The sequence below is a fragment of the Alexandromys fortis genome, unplaced genomic scaffold (genome assembly GCF_014885135.2).
Source record: "Alexandromys fortis isolate MF-2015 unplaced genomic scaffold, M_Fortis_MF-2015_v1.1 scaffold_207, whole genome shotgun sequence".
NCBI lineage: Eukaryota > Metazoa > Chordata > Mammalia > Rodentia > Cricetidae > Alexandromys > Alexandromys fortis.
Window position 1 is genome coordinate 523,698 of NW_026068106.1, and position 9,338 is coordinate 533,035.

General features: G+C 38.7%; 1 pseudogene; it reads left to right on the plus strand.

The window, feature by feature from the left end:
• The first annotated feature begins 7,446 nt into the window (after positions 1-7,446).
• LOC126489674 (SH2B adapter protein 1-like) lies at positions 7,447-9,101 on the plus strand (annotated as a pseudogene).
• Positions 9,102-9,338: the final 237 nt, after the last annotated feature.

A 9,338-nucleotide genomic window follows, 5' to 3' on the forward strand; every position in this document is an offset into this window, starting at 1 on the left:
TCCACAACCTCTCCAGCATAGGTTACCAGATATTCTTTAAATAGTTATGTTTTGAATGAACTTATTTAAACAGTTTGAATAATAGTCAGACCTTGATCTTATGCATGCTGGTAGCAAACTCTACAAGTGGAACAAAAATACTTTGAACTTTGTCAGTGACTATATTCTCAGATAATTTTGGAGGTTCAAACTTTAAATAACTCTATACTTTAAAAACATACATATTGAGAGAAAGAAGAGATGGCTCAACATTTAAGTGCACTTCCTATTATTACAAAGAAACCCGAGTTTGATTCCCAGCACCTATGTGTCAGAGCTCATAACTATCTGTACCTCCACCCTGAGAAATCCAAACACTCTTCTACTTTTTGCAGGCACTGGAACACATGTAGCAAATATGCATATATACCCAAAAATAAGTTTAAAAATTATATATACATATATTCCATTAAAAATAAATAGTGACAATGAAATGAACATAAGTATTGCACCAAACAATAGGTACCTTTTGGCACAAATTATATAAGCTATTAAAGCTGTTTTATCTTTTAATTTAAGCTTATTACTATTTTATTACATTATGATTATTGGTGTATATGTATGTGTATATGTGTGTGTTTGTGTATGTGTAGATGTGGAGGCAAAATGTCAATGTTGTATGTGTTTCTCTTTCATTCTCTGTTTTTGGAGGCAGTGTGTCTCCCTGAACATGATGCTTTCCTTTCCATTTTGCCTTTTGCCCTTCCCTAGCACTAGGGTTGCTGCATCTACTGTCTGTCCAACTCTGACATGTGTGGAATAGACACAAGTTAAAGTCTCCTGCAGAGCATCAAGCACCTTAGCAACTGAGCCAGTTCCAGAGACCCATCACTAAAATTATCTAAAAGCCATACTTCTGCCTCTCCAAGAGGCTGTGCTGCTAAACTGTGGAGGATCTTTCTAAAGTCACTGTTCCATTTTACTATATAGGATTCCATTGCAACCTACACATGTTTAAGCTACTATAGAGAATCACTTTCCAACCCACAGATATTTAAGTACCTACGAAGGAGCCCATTACAACTTACACAAATTTTTAGTTTTTGTATAGAATCCTATTGCAACCTACACATTTTCAAGACTCAGACTTAGTTGTAATTTCCTCTTACTCTAAAAGACATTTTATGGCTGATGAATTTGGGACCCCAGAGATTTTTCATTCATCTCCAAATTTTAGAACTGGAAGAAAACAAGGTATTTTACTGGCTGCAAATGAGTATTGAATAGTATTGAATATCTATTTCATGAAATCATCTTATCTAATTCCCTTATTTCACAAGAGCCAGAAGACTGATTGATATGCAGAAACTCCTATATGCAAAAATGGATCATGAAAATCCTTGAAGCTAGGATTCTTTCAGGCTAGACATATTAGTCATTTCTACCTTAAAAAAATTTTCATCATTAACTATTTTGGACACTCTTCAAATGTCTTATATGAGCCTTGTCATATGTATTCCTTTTTGTTGGTAATTTTAAAGAACTTCATAAGTTTTTATATTCGTTTTGATCATATCAACTCTCATTCCCTTCCAACTTTTCCAGGTCCCCTCTCTCCTGCCCTTCCAATTCCATATTCTCTTTTCAGTACTCACCAAGGCCATTCATGGATGGACATATATAGGTGACTTAGAGCATCCACTGAAAGGGCCCAGGAAGGGCCATGTCCCTGTAAAAGATCAAACCTTCCATACTCCAATAGTCCTCAAAGGTCAAAGTTCCTCAGTTGTGGAATTGAGTTTGTGAGAACATTCCACCATTTATGCTGGTATTTAAACTGACTTGATCTTTGTTACACATAATGAACTAAAATCTTACAAAGGGGAAAGCTGTGTCTGTATTGCAGATAAGATATTCAGCTTTATCAATCTAGTGTGTATGTATTAACAAGAAACAAAATGAAGCCTATGTTAAGGGATATTTGAACAGCTCTTCTAACATGCTTTTCATGACAAATGAAAAACCATCTAGAGCCAGGAGGTTTATTTACATACACTTTTCTCAAGAAGAATTAACAAAAAGCAGAAAATGACCAACACTGATATACAGCTATCAAAATGAAAAAAGAAAACATATTTTCCAAATTTTCATTTCACATGACTGCAAAGTCAGCAGTTAGTACATTAAAATGATTGATAAAGTAAACATGGCAGAGGGCACATTAAACTTGAAAAAACAGATTAAATTTTATATATACATAAAAATACACACATACATATATATGTCATGTCACTTCAGTATCAGTTTGCTAATATCTAATTTTGTATCACCGCTCTTTCTCAAAATTTCCCATTTATCACATCATTAAATTTCTCATATCTTTAGTAACAAAAGTACTTAAAGAAGTTTCTCAGCTGCCTAGGCACTGCCACCACTGCAGGAAAAGAGAGGAAGACTAAGGAGAATATTCTGAAGCTGAGAGTTGAGCAAAACTCACCTGCAATTTTTCAAACTAAGGTAACAGCCACCATCAGTCTGCAACAGCACAGCGCTCCCTGTCTCTTCCTTTTCCAGAAATCAAACCCATTGAAAGCTAAAAAGTTAGAGAAATTCCAAATCTTCAAAGGTAGTGAAGGTAAAAAGACCATTTTTTTTTTTGTTCTTTGCCTCTGGCCAAGAAGACTGCATTCCTGCTGGCATGGGGCTACCTACCTGGGAATATTTGGCAGTTTGAGCACCATTAGAGGCTGAGAAAGCATTCTATTTCCCAGGAAGAGAGATGTTATATGTCCAGCTGATTTTTTAGAAAAGATTGGTCTTGAGTAGGGAAAAAAGTGCACTGCAGGGGTATTTAACAAGCGAGTCTAGTCCTCTCGTCCTTTGCCACTCAGAGAATGTCAACAGAGCAACACAAGACATTAATAAGCTCAGCGAGTCTACAGATACCCAGATTCTATGAAACTGTATGAACCAGTGCTTAGCAGGATTTTAGTGACCTATAGTTCAACCTCAATGCAGGACAGTCCTCAGTCAAACTAAAGTTATCAGACCACCACTGTGCCTGCCCAACAAGGGAAAGCAAAATTACGCTGGACAGTTCTAAGTTGCTCTGTGCCAAGTCTCCCCTCCTTGTTTCCAAAACACTAATACATTTATGTCCATAGCATGATGGCATACTTTGAAAAAAAAAATACATGTGGAATAACTAAAATCACCTACAAAAGGGACATTAATACACAGCAGCTAGCAATATATATATATATATATATATAGAGAGAGAGAGAGAGAGAGAGAGAGAGAGAGAGAGAGCAGAAGCAGTCTCAAATTGATTCAATTATTGTAATTATGCAGGAGGATTATAAATGTTGTGTTCATTATCATTGAGACTATTAACCAATGATAAGTGTTTTTAAAATATTTATCATATTTTGTGTACATGTGTTGTAGCACCTGTGAGCAGAGGTCAGAAGGTAATTTAAAAGAGTTGCTTTTCTTCCATCATATGGAACTTGTGGCTTAAAACAGATCGTCATGCTCGGCATCAAAGGCTTTCATATAAATGTGATAAAATCCAAGTTATACTTGGAATGTAATCAAGAAGGTTCAAATGAGTATGTCAGAATAAAAAAATGTGTTAGAAACATATTACACTCTTCAACAGCAAATTAAATGCAAACAACTTCAACAAGAAAAAAAATCAGTGGAAATTCAACCATCAAAATTAAATACATTACAGTTGGCCCTGACTGCATTTGGAGAGGTAGATATCTGGGTTCCCAGCTGGAGGTTCTGCTTTCTAGGCCCTAACCACTGAAGGCACATCTCATAATGCACCCTATCCACCAAAGCCCCAGAGACTTGGAAGCAACCTCACCATGCTCCCAACAATTCCCCATGCTTCTGTGACTACCAGAGTCTTGGCCCTGACTGCACTGGAGAGGTGAGAGTCTGGGTTTCAACCTGAAGGACCCTGCTCTATAGAACCCCACCCCCAGAGGAACATCCCACAGCCCCCACCCCACACACTGAAGCTTCAGAGACTGAAAGCAGCCTCCCCATTCCCTAATCATTCCCCATATCTACAACCACCAGAACACTGGCCCTGATTGCACCTGGAAAAAGTGTCTGTGTTTCTGGCTGGATAATACTGTTCTCTAGGCCCTAGACCCCAGAGGGACATCCCAATTCCCACCCCCATCCACTGAAGCTCCAGAGATCTGAGAGCATCCACCCATTGCCTCAACCATCCCCAACCACATCTGTGATTCCTGGAGCCTTGTCCCTGCCTGCACCTGGAGGAACCCTAGGGATGTATCAGCAACCACAGCAACCACAGAGACTGCACATAGATGAAGAGAGACAACCTAACCCACAGGCCCCACCTGCATCAATTGGAGGAAGAGGGACCCCCTGAAGCAGAAGCCCCACTAACACCCACTGGAGGAAGAGATGGGTAGGCCACAGTGTAAGAATACATTCAACAACATAAAGAGCAATATGGAACCACCAGAAATGAGTGGTTCTGCATCAGTAAGGCATGAACATTCTAGTGCAGATGAAGCAGAAAAAAATGAGTTTAAATTTAACTTTATGAAGATGATAGAGGATCTTAAAGAGAAAATAAAAAAAATCCCTTAAAGAAGTAGAAGAAGCAAACAAACAAAAAAATTGGAAGAAATCAACAAAGAAAACCTAAAAAAAATTAAACAGTTGAATAAAGTGATTCAAGACTTGTAAATTGAAATAGAGGCAATATGGAAAACACAGTCCAAAGGAATTCTGGAAATGGATAACCTGGGAAAGAGATAAAAAATTACAGATGCAAGCATAACCAACAGAATATCAGAGATGGAAGAGAAAATCTCATGTGTTGCAGATAGGATAGATGAAATAGATTCATTTGTTAAAGCAAATGTTAGATCCAACAATTTCTTATCTTAAAATAATTCAAAGTATCTGGGAAATCTGAGACAATAAAAAAGGACCAAACAAGAATAATAGGGATAGAAGAAGGAGAACTCTACCTCATAGGCACAAAAAATATATTCAACAAAATCATACAAGAAAACTTCCCAAACTTAAAAATTATATGGTTATAAAAGTACAAGATGCTTATAAAACTACAAATAGACTGGACCAAAAGAAAAATTCTCCTCGCCACATAATAAACAAAATATTAAACATATAGCATAAAGAAAGAATATTAAGACCTGCAAAAGAAAAGACTAAGTAACATATCAAACCAGACCAATCAGAATTACACCCAACTTCTCAATGGAGGCTCTGAAAGACAGAAGGTCCTGCATAGAAATTCTGTAGACACTAAGGGCCACAGATACCATCCCAGACAACTATAATAAGCAAAGTTATCAATCACCATAGACAGAGAAAACAATATATTCCATGACAAAACCAGATTTAAATAATACCTATTCATGAATCCAGTTCTACAAAATGTACTAGAAGGAAAGCTCAAACACAAAGAAGTTAGCTACACTAACAAAAACTCAGGTAATAGATAATCCCACACCAGAAAAAAAACAAAGAAGGAAAATATATACACACAATACTACCACCACCACCATCACCACCAATAAAACCAAAAATAACAGGGATTAACAATCACTTGTCATTAATATCTCTTAATATCAATGCTCTCAATTTGCGAATAAAAATACACAGGCTACCAGAGTGTATACAAAAGCAGTATCTATCCTTCTGCTGCATACAAGAAACACCTCAACTTCAAAGACAGACATTACCTCAGAATAAAAGGTCAAAAAAGATAATCCAATCAAATGGATCTAAGAAATAAGTTGGTATAGTTATCCAATATCTAACAAAATAGATTTCAAAATAAATCAATCAAAAGAGATGAAGAATATTTACTATCTGTCACAAGAATAATCCAGCAAGATGAAGTCTCAATCCTGAATACCTATGCCCCAAATACAAGGACACCCACATTTGTAAAAGAAATATTATTTAACTTTAAATCACAATCAAACCCCACACACTAACTGTAGGAGACTTCAACATTCCATTCTCACCATTGGACAGGTCTGTCAGACAGAAACTTAAGAAATAAAGGACTAACAGATGTTATAATACAAATGGGTTTTAACAGACACCTATAGAATATTTCCCCAAATTCAAAAGAATATATCTTCTTCTCAGCACCTTATGGAAACTTCTCTAAAATTGATCGCATATTTGGTAACAAAGCAAACCTCAACAGATAAAAAAAAATAGAGTAACCCCCTTTATCTTATCAGATCACCAAAGCTTAAAGTTAGAATTCAACAACAACATTAACTGCAGAAAGTCTACAAACTCATGCAAATTGAGCAGTGCTCAACTAAACCACTCCTGGGTCAAGGAGAAAGCAAAGGAAGTAATTAAAGACATCATAGAATTCAACCAAAAGGAATGTACAAAACATTCAAGCCTATGGGAATTATGAAAGCATTACAAAGAAGAAAATTCATAGCACTAAAGACCTATGTAAAGAACCTGGAGAAATCTAACACTAGCAACTTAACAGCACACCTAACAGCTGTAGAACAACAACAACAAAAAAAGGAAACTCACTCAGGAAAAGTAGACACCAGGAAATAATCAAATTGAGGGCTGAAATCAATAAAATAGAAGCAAAGAAAACAAAAAAGTCAATGAGATAAAGAGTCAATTCTTAGAGAAAATCAACAAGACATACAAACCTTTATCCAAACTAACAAAAAGGCAAAGGGAGAATATTCAAATTAACAAAACAAGAAATGAAAAGGGGGACATAACAACAGACATGGAGGAAATCTAGAGAATCATCATATCATACTTCAAAAACCTAACTCACCAAACTTGGAAAATGTAAAAAAAAAAAAAAAAAAAGGACAATTTTCTTGATAGCTATAATATGCCAAAATTAAATGAAAACTAGACAAAGAATTAAAATATATCTAAACCCCCAAGGAAATAGAAGCAGTCATCAAAAGTCTCCCCCCCCCTCAAAAAATCCCAGAGTCAGATGGTTTCAGTGCAGAACTATATCATAATTTTAATGAAGATCTAATAGCAAGATTCTTCACATTGTTCCACACAATAAAAACAGAAGAAAAATTGCTAAACTGTTTTTTTTTCACAAGGTTACAGTTAGCCTGATACACAAAGATGCAACTAAGAAATAAAACTACAGACCAATCTCACTCATGCACATTGGTGCAGAAATATTCAATAAAATACTGGCAAACCAAATCTAAGAACACATGATAAAAATCATCCGCACGGTCATATAGCCTTCATCCCAGAGATGCAGGGATGGTTCAACATATACAAATCTGTTAATGTAATCCCACCATATGAACAAACTGGAAAAAAAAAACCCACATGATTATCTCACTAGATGCTGAAAAAGCCTTTGACCAAATCCAATACCCCTTCATGATAAAGGTATTGGAGAGACTCCTACCTTCTTCAGTCTCTTCCTCCTCACCTCTACAATGTTCTCAAAGCTGAAGCTCAAGAACTGCTTTTCGCTCTGTTCACTGGGTTGCTCAGTCAGAAGTTCTTTATGAGGCATCCTGTAGTGGCAAGGAGCTATTGACACTTCCTCCCCAGCTGGGCCTCTGGAGACCACACCAGGCCCTCCAGTCCTAGGTGTAAAACAGCAACTCTATCTCCTATTGTGGTGCTAGGACTATTGGTAAGGGATTGGTTGGTGATGACACATCCACCATGGAGAGGTGGACTCATCACTTTGAGAGGCTGAGTCGGAGTCCTGGAGGGAGAACCTTGAAAGATGGAGCAGGAATGGGACAGAGAGAAGAGCTGCTCAGTTTTATGGGGGCTAAAGAATCTGCACCTGACCCAGCAGGAGTGGGTCATGGAGGAGAGGCCTCTGGGCTAATCTCATGGGGAGCAGGGCAGCCTCTGTGGCAAAGGTGTCCCTTAGTGCTATGAAGTAAAGGAGAAAGAGGAGGAGGAGGAGGAGGAGGAGGAGGAGGAGGAGGAGGAGGAGGAGGAGGAGGAGGAGGAGGAGGAGGAGGAGGAGGAAGTATGGAAGTCTTTTGGAGTTCTTTATACCACCCAAACATCCCAGACCTGACTCAGCATTTTCTGTTTTACTATCACTGATCTCCACACAGCTACAACCCTAGAGATGCCTGACAGAGAGAACATGTTTGTGATTAATGTAGGAGACCCTTCAGACTACATTCTGAAGCCAACTGATGCACTTTATGTGAAAGCCTGGGTATCTGACATCCACCTAAGTCGTGCCATGCCATCAGCCTCCATCACACAACCCTACCCTTTGTGGGACTTCCTTGCTCACAAAGGATAAAACATTTAGACTGGAGTGGCCCTCCCTAAATCATTCAGAGTCTGCTCAGCCAGGATCTGCTGCTGGGAACCAGTGAGAGTAATGATCGCCTGACACAGGGGTCTTATGGGAGCCCTTCTGACCAGACATCAGCATCCTTCTCCTTTAGTACTGCCTCCCACTTGGACTCAGTGGAACTGCTTCCTTTGGAATTGCTCCCTCATATTCCCATTGAGGAGGCGCTCTCAGCAGGGATAGTTCATCCCTTCCCTGCTCAACCCCTTACTCTCCTCTGGATACTCCAGAAGAAGCCACAGACTCATTCCTGTTCCACAAGGAGTCAGAGGGCACTGAGGGGAATCAGACCCTCTCAGGATATCCTTGGTTCCATGGCATGCTTTCTCTACTCAAAGCTGCCCAGTTAGTGCTAGGAGGAGACACTGGCTCCCATGGTATATTCCTGGTAAATCAGAGGGAGAAAAGATGTGGTAAAAAAATGTCCTCGCTTTCAACTTCCAGGGCCAGGACAATACCTGTGCTTGTCACTGAATGAGGATGGTCACTGCTAGGCCCCACATCTGTGGTTCCAGTCAATTTTCGATATGCTTGAGCTCTTCCAAGTGCATCCCATCCCATCCCTGTGGAGTCTGCAGGCCCCAGTGATGTTGTCCTTGTCAGCTATGTGTCCTCTCAACAACAACAGTGCCAGAAGCAGGCTGGGAAATATATCGGGGTGTGCAAGGATGACCAAGGCTACCCTGATTCTTCTTATTTTGTGCAAGTACTCAGACAATGGGCCATGTAACATCAAATCCATTATGGTTAGTACTCTATTTAGAAAGCAGTCCTTGACTCCTCAGTTTTGCTCCAATAGTTCTCTGCTTATGATGATACAGCAGAGACCCAAGCCCACACAAATTAGTAATTTGGACTTAATGTCACTCTCGACATGCTGACTGGCCATGAACAATACACTGATCCTGTATCACAACTCATGATTGGCGTGCATGCCTATTACCAAAAGGTGTCTTACCTAGCCTTC